Source organism: Salvelinus sp. IW2-2015, unplaced genomic scaffold, assembly GCF_002910315.2.
Source record: "Salvelinus sp. IW2-2015 unplaced genomic scaffold, ASM291031v2 Un_scaffold3244, whole genome shotgun sequence".
NCBI lineage: Eukaryota > Metazoa > Chordata > Actinopteri > Salmoniformes > Salmonidae > Salvelinus > Salvelinus sp. IW2-2015.
This window is the reverse complement of record NW_019944531.1, coordinates 21966-30635: the sequence shown is the minus strand read 5'-3', so window position 1 is coordinate 30635 and position 8670 is coordinate 21966.

Below are 8670 nucleotides of genomic sequence, written 5' to 3'. Positions count from 1 at the left end.
AAATGAGGGACATGAGATCACATCCTATGGGTGACCTGGACTTGTAGAACAGGTCCTGCTCCGCCCCCCAAGGGAAAAATGTTTTTAAAAGCCAAATCACGTCCCCTGGCCTCCTACCTACTGTACCTGCCCACAACAGGATTCTAAGAAACTAGTCCTTAGTTATTATGCCCAACTGACCTCCCAGTCAGAGTCAGTCTGCCTGTTTCTGGGTAAAGCCTGGAGCAACAGGTGCTGCGGTGGGAGTAGGGTTAGGAGGCCTCCGACTGGGCATAAACTGGTTGAATCAACATTGTTCCAACGTAATTTGTCAGCGTATTTTGATGTGGAATCTACGTGGAAAATACATTGGATTTGAAAAAAGTAATCAAAGTAAACTGTGGTTTTGAAGGTGAAATTTCAACCACAGGATTATATCATCATTGTAACACATTTTTAACGTAGACAAATCTTCCCACTGGGCACAGATGTCAATTCAACGTCTATTCCACGTTGGTTCACTGTAATTTCATTGAAATGACATGGAAAAAACGTTGAGTCAATCAGTGTGTGCCCAGTGCGTTGTATAAAATATGTTGAATTTGTACCTTTGAAATGTAGTCAGATGCAGTGGCTGCCCATCCATTAGGGTGTTAGAGGCGGTGCCCCACTTGTGATAGGTCAACAACAACAAAGAATCCACATATATATATTATATATATATACAGTACCAGTCAAAAGTTTGGACACACCTACTCATTCTAGGGTTTTTATTTATTTTACTATTTTCTACAACCTTTATTTAACTAGGCAAGTCAGTTAAGAACTCATTCTTATTTACAATGACGGCCTACCCCGGCCAAACCCAGAATACGCTGGGCCAATTGTGTGCCTCCCTATGGGACTCCCAATCACGGCCGGATGAGATACAGCCTGGATTCAAACTAGGGACTATAGTGACGCCCTCTTGCACTGAGATGCAGTGACTTAGACCCCTGCGCCACTCGGGAGCAGCAGTAATAATAGTGAGCAGAATAATAGTGAAGACATCAAAATTACAGTTGAAGTCAGACGTTTACATACACTTAGGTTGGAGTCATTAAAACTAGTTTACATACACTAAGTTGATTGTGCCTTTAAACAGCTTGGAAAATTACAGAAAATTATTTCATGGCTTTAGAAGCTTCTGATAGGCTAATTGACATAATTTGAGTCAATTGGAGGTGTACCTGTAGATGTATTTCAAGGCCTACCTTCAAACTCAGGCCTCTTACTTGACATCATGGGATTATCAAAAGAAATCAGCCAAGACCTCAGAAAAAATTGTAGATCTCCACAAGTCCGTTCATCCTTGGGAGCAATTTCCAAATGCTGAAGGTACCACGTTCATCTGTACAAACATTAGTACGCAAGTATAAACACCATGGACCACGCAGCCATCATACCGCTCAGGAACGAGACGTTCTGTCTCCTAGAGATGAACGGCTTTGGTGTGAAAAGTGCAAATCAACCCAAAACAACAGCAAAGGACCTTGTGAAGATGCTGGAGGAAACAGGTACAAAGTATCTATATCCACAGTAAAACGAGTCCTATATCGACATAACCTGAAAGGCCACTCAGCAAGGAAGAAGCCACTGCTCCAAAACCGCCATAAAAAAGACAGACTACGGTTTGCAACTGCACATGGGACAAAGATCGTACTTTTTGGAGAAATGTCCTCTGGTCTGATGAAACAAAAATAGAACTGTTTGGCCATAATGACCTCGTTATGTTTGGAGAAAAAGGGGGCGGCTTGCAAGCCGAAGAACACCATCCCAACCGTAAGCACAGGGTTGGCAGCATCATGTTGTGGGGTGCTTTGCTGCATGAGGACTAGTGCACTTCACAAAAATTATGGCATCATGAGGTAGGAAAATTATGTGGACATATTGAAGCAACATCTCAAGACAATCAGTCAGGAAGTTAAAGCTTGGTCACAAATGGGTCTTTCCAAATGGACAATGACCCCAAGCATACTTCCAAAGTTGTGCAAAATGGCTTAAGGACAACAAAGTCAAGGTATTGGAATGGCCATCACAAAGCCCTGACCTCAATCCCATAGAAAATGTGTGGGCAGAACTGAAAAAGCGTGTGCGAGCAAGGAGGCCTACAAACCTGACTCAGTTACACCAGCTCTGTCAGGAGGAATGGCCAAAATTCACCCAACTTATGAGGAGCTTGCGGAATGCTACCCGAAACGTTTGACCCAAGTTAAACAATTTAAAGGCAATGCTACCAAATACTAATTAAGTGTATGTAAACTTCTGACCCACTGGGAATGTGATGAAAGAAATAAAAGCTGAAATAAATAATTCTCTCTTCTATTTTCACATACATTATTTCACACACATTATTTCACATTCTTAAAGTGAAGTGGTGATCCTAACTCACCTAAGACAATTTCTACTAGGATTAAATGTCAGGAATTGTGAAAAACTGAGTTTAATGTATTTGGCTAAGGTGTATGTTAACTCCTGACTTCAACTGTATGAAATAACACATATGGAATCATGAAGTAACCAAAAAAGTGTTAAACAAATCAAAATATGTTTTATATCTGGGATTCTTCAAAGTAGCCACCCTTTGCCTTGATGACAGCTTTGCAAGCTCTTGGCATTCTCTCTACCAGCTTCATGAGTTTGTCACCTGGATGCATTTCAGTTAACAGGTGTGCCTTGTTAAAAGTCAATTTGTGGAATTTCTTTCCTTCTTAATGCGTTTGAGCCAATCATTGTGTTGTGATAAGGTAGGTGGTATACAGAAGATAGACCTATTTGGTAAAAAGACCAAGTCCATATTATGACAAGAACAGCTCAAAAAAGCAAAGAGAAATGACAGACCATCCTTACTTTAAGACATGAAGGTCAGTCAATCCGAAACATTTCAAGAACTTATACAGTTTTTTCAAGTGCAGTCACAAAAACCCTAAAGCCCTATGATGAAACTGGATCTCATGAGGACCGCCACAGGAAAGGAAGACCAAGAGATAACTGCACCTCATATTGCAGCCCAAATAAATGCTTCACAGAGTTCAAGTAAAAGAAACATCTCAACATCAAAAAAAAATGCACCTTTATTTAACTAGGTAGGCTAGTTGAGAACAAGTTGTCATTTACAACTGCAACCTGGCCAAGATAAAGCAAAGCAGTGTGACACAAACAACAACACAGAGTTACACATGGAATAAACAAACATACAGTCAATAATACAACAGAGAAAGTCTATATACAGTGTGTGCAAATGAGGTAGGATAAGGGGGGTGAGGCAATACATAGGCCATAGTGGCAAAATTATTACAGTATGGCAAATTAAACACGGGTGATAGATGTGCAGAAGATGAGTGTGCAAAAAGCAGTACTGGGTTGCAAAGGAGCAAAATAAATAACAATATGGTGATGAGGTAGTTGGATGGGCTATTTACAGATTGGCTATGTACAGGTGCAGTGATCTGTGAGCTGCTCTGACAGCTGGTGCTTAAAGCTAGTGAGGGAGATATGAGTCTCCAGCTTCAGTGATTTTTGCAGTTCGTTCCAGTCATTGGCAGCAGAGAACTGGAAGGAAAGGCGGCCGAATGAGGAATTGGCTTTGGGGGTGACCAGTGAAATATACCTGCTGGAGCGCGTGCTGCGGGTGGGTGCTGCTATGTTGACCAGTGAGCTGAGATAAGGCGGGGCTTTACCAAGCAACGACTTATAGATGACCTGGAGCTAGTGGGTTTGGCAAGTTGGAGGCCACGGAAGGAGAGTTGTATGGCATTGAAGCTTGTCTGGAGGTTAGTTAACACAGTGTCCAAAGAAGGGCCATAAGTATACAGAATAGTGTCGTCTGCGTAGAGGTGGATCAGAGAATCACCAGCAGCAAGAGCGACATCATTGATGTATACAGAGAAAAGAGTCGGCCAGAGGATTGAACCCTGTGGCACCCCCATAGAGACTTCCAGAGGTCCGGACAACAGGCCCTCCGATTTGACACACTGAACTCTGTCTGAGAAGTAGTTGGTGAACCAGGCGAGGCAGTCATTGAGAAACCAAGGCTGGTGAGTCTGCCGATAAGAATGTGGTGATTGACAGAGTCGAAAGCCTTGGCCAGGTCGATGAATACAGTTGCACAGTATTGTCTGTTATCAATAGAGGTTATGATATCGTTTAGGACCTTGAGCGTGGCTGAGGTGCACCCATGACCAGCTCGGAAACCAGACTGCATAGCGGAGAAGGTACGGTGGGATTCGAAATGGTCGGGTATCTGTTTGTTAACTTGGCTTTCGAAGATCTTAGAAAGGCAGGGTAGGATAGATATAGGTCTGTAGCAGTTTGGGTATAGAGTGTCTCCCCCTTTGAAGAGGGGGATGACCGCGGCAGCTTTTCAATCTTTGGGGATCTCAGACGATGAGAAAGAGAGGTTGAACAAGCTAGTAATAGCTGTGTGAATGGTCGAATTGCTGCAAAGAAACCACTATTAAAGGACACTAATAAGAAAAGACTTGCTTGGGCCAAGAAACATGAGCAATGGTCATTAGACCACTGGAAATCTGTGCTTTGGTCTGATGAGTCCAAATTTGCGATTTTTGGTTCCAACCGCCGTGTCTTTGTGAAACGCAGAGTACGTGAACGGATGATCTCCGCATGTGTGGTTCCCACCATGAAGCAGGAGGTGTGATGGTGCTTTGCTGTTGACACTGTCTGATTTATTTAGAATTCAACGCACACTTAACCAGCATGGCTACCACAGCATTCTGCAGCGACACTCCATCCCATTTGGTTTGCACTTATTTCGATTATCATTTGTTTTTCAACAGGACAATGACCCAAAAACACACCTCCAAGCTGTGTAAGGGCTATTTGACCAAGGAGAGTGATGGAGTGCTCCATCAGATGACCTGGCCTCCACAATCACCCGACTTCAACCCAATTGGTTTGGGATGAATTGGACCGCAAAGTGAAGGAAAAGCAGCAAACAAGTGCTCAGCATATGTGGGAACTCGTTCAAGACTGTTGGAAAAGCATTCCTCATGAAGCTGGTTGAGACAATGCTAAGGCAAAGGGTGACTGAAGAATCTCAAATCTAAAATATATTTTGATTTGTTTAACACTTTTTTGGTTACTACATGATTCTACACGTTTTATTTCATTGTTTTGATGTCTTCACTATTATTCTACAATGTAGGAAATAGTAAAAATGAAGAAAAACCCTTGAATGAGTAGGTATGTCCAAACTTTTGACTGGTACTGTAAATATATAAACGTCCTCTCACTGTCAACTACGTTTATTTTCAGCAAACTTAATGTGTGTTAATATTTGTATGAACATAACAAGATTCAACAACTGAGACATAAACTGAACCTGTTCCACAGACATGTGACTAACATAAATTGAATAATGTGTCCCTGAAGAAAGGGGGGGTCAAAATCAAAAGTAACAGTCAGTATCTGGTGTGGCCACCAGCTGCATTAAGTACTGCAGTGCATCTCCTCCTCGTGGACTGCACCAGATTTGCCTGTTCTTGCTGTGAGATGTTACCCCACTTCTACCAAGGCACCTGCAAGTTCCCGGACATTTCTTTGGGGACTGGCCCTAGCCCTAACCCTCCGATCCAACAGGTCCCAGACGTGCTCAATGGGATTGAGATCTGGGCTCTTTGCTGGCCATGGCAGAACAATGACAATCCTGTCTTGCAGGAAATCACACACAGAACGAGCAGTATGGCTGGTGGCATTGTCATGCTGGAGGGTCATGTCAGGATGAGCCTGCAGGAAGGGTACCACATGAGGGAGGAGGATGTTTTCCCTGCAACGCGCAGTGGTGAGATTGCCTGCAATGACAACAAGCTCAGTCCGATGATGCTGTGACACACTGCCCCAGACCATGATGGACCCTTCACCTCCAAATCGATCCAGCTCCAGAGTACAGGCCTCGGTGTAACGCTCATTCCTTAGACGATAAACGCGAATCCGACCATCACCCCTGGTGAGACAAACCACGACTCGTCAGTGAAGAGCACTTTTTGCCAGTCCTCTCTGGTCCAGCGACGGTGGGTTTGTGCCCATAGGCGACGTTGTTGCCGATGATGTCTGGTAAGGACCTGCCTTACAACTGGCCTACAAGCCCTCAGTCCAGCCTCCCTCAGCCTATTGCGGACAGTCTGAGCACTGATGGAGGGATTGTGCGTTCCTGGTGTAACTCAGGCAGTTGTTGTTGCCATCCTGTACCTGTCCCACAGGTGTGATGTTTGGATGTACCGGTCCTGTGCAGGTGTTGTTACACACCCTGTCCGTACTGTTTCCCTGTAGTGCTGTCTTAGGCATCTCACAGTACAGACATTGCAATTTATTGCCCTGGCCACATCTGCAGTCCTCATGCCTCCTTGCAGCATGCCTAAGGCACGTTCACGCAGATGAGCAGGGACCTTGGGCATCTTTCTTTTGGTGTTTTTCAGAGTCAGTAGAAAGGCATCTTTAGTGTCCTAAGTTTTCATAACTGTGACCTTAATTGCCTACCGTCTGTAAACTGTTAATGTCTTAACGACCGTTCCACAGGTGCATGTTCATTAATTGTTTATGGTTCACTGAACAAGCATGGGAAACAGTGTTTTAACCCTTTACAATGAAGAGCTGTGTTATTTGGATTTTTACTAATTATCTTTGAAAGACAGGGTCCTGAAAAAGGGATGCTGATTTCATAATATAGGATTTAAGGTTTACTTTTAAAATGTCCAAAAAAGTTTGGTTAATGTGTGTACATTTTACTGTTTCAAAAATATATTGTTTAAAACAAGCTGTTCAATTACCTAGTGCACTGCCATCAGCAGCTCTGGGCTATTGGCCTGTCACCCACGGCTTGGATTGCATTGCCAGCTATTACATTGTTTGCTATTGTTGGGGGGGTGGGGGGACTTCAGCAATGAGAAAGCAAGATTTCATCACATGATTTTCCCAGCACAAAGTAAATGGACCTTCCTGGGGTGTTGAGGTACTGAACAGATAAATCAAATTACAATTAAATAACCTGAACCGGACATTCATCATCAGTCGAAGGACAGAGGGATACACTTGCTATAACCTTCTTTCGAATCTGGTAGGACAAAAAAAACATGTCTCTGTGCCAGTGGCGATTTTAGAATGTACATCTTGGTGGGGCAAACAAAACAAAAATGATGTTGGTAACCAGTTTATAACAGCAATAAGGCTCCTCTGGGGTTTGTGATATATATATGGCCAATACACCACGGCTAACAAAATGATATGTTGGATTCAATTCTCCAACTAAACCAAAAATAAAAGTTAAAAGAATAGGATTAAGCTAGTGGCTCAGATGAAACTATCTGGCATTGTCAACCAAACACAATTCAATAACCTAAAGTTAGGCTATCTTACAAACTAGTATTTATTCAACCTTGAAATGAGTAACACATCCATGGCCACATTTTGAGGTTAGACTACTGTAACTATACAGTGCATTCAGAAAGAATTCAGATCTCTTGACTTTGTTACATTACAGCCTAATTCTAACATTTATTAAAAATGTTTTTTTGTTCTTCATCAATCTACACACTGTATCCCATAATGACAAAGCAAAAACTGGTTGTCATAAATGTTTTCACATTTATAAAAAAAATATATAATATTTACATAAGTATTCAGACCCTTTACTTAGTACTTTGCTGAAGAACCTTTGGCAGCGATTACAGCCTCGAGTCTACTTGGTTATGACACTACAAGCTTGGCACACCTGTATTTGGGGAGTTTCTTCCATTCTCTGCAGATCCTGTCAAGCTCTGTCAGGTTGGAAGGGGAGCGTCGTTGCACATCTATTTTGAGGTCTCTCCAGAGATGTTAGACCGAGTTCAAGTCCGGGCTCTGGCTGGGCCACTCAAGGACATTTAGAGACTTGTCCCGATGCCACTCCTGCGTTGTCTTGGCTGTGTGCTTAGGGTCATGTTCAAAGGTGAACCGTCGCCCCAGTCTGAGCTCTGGAGCAGGTTTTCATCAAGGATCTCTCTGTACTTTACTCCGTTCATCTTTCCCTTGATCCTGACTAGTCTCCCAGTCCCTGCCGCTGAAAAACATCCCCACAGCATGCTGCCACCACCATGCTTCACCATAGGGATGGTGCCAGGTTTCCTCCAAATGTGTGCTTGGCATTCAGGCCAAAGAGTTAAAATCAAATCAAATCAAAGTCACATGCACATGGTTAGCAGATGTTAATATGAGTATAGCGAAATGCTTGTGCTTCTAGTTCAGACAGTGCAGTAATATCTAACAAGTAATCTAACAATTCCACAACAACGACTTTATACACACAAATGTAAAGGGATGGAATAAGAATATGTACATATAAATATATGGATGAGCGATGGCCGAGCGGCATAGGCAAGATGCAATAGATGGTATAAAATACAGTATATACATATGAGATGAGTAATGTAAGATATGGAAACATTATTAAAGTGGCATTATTTAAAGTGACTAGTGATCCATTTATTAAAGTGGCCAATGATTTGAGTCTGTATGTAGGCAGCAGCCTCTCTGTGTTAGTGATGGCTGTTTAACAGTCTGCTGGCCTTGAGATTGAAAAACAGCTTCCATTGGTCCCAGCTTTCATGCACCTATACTGATCTCGTCTTCTGGATGGTAGTGGGGTGAACAGGCAGTGGC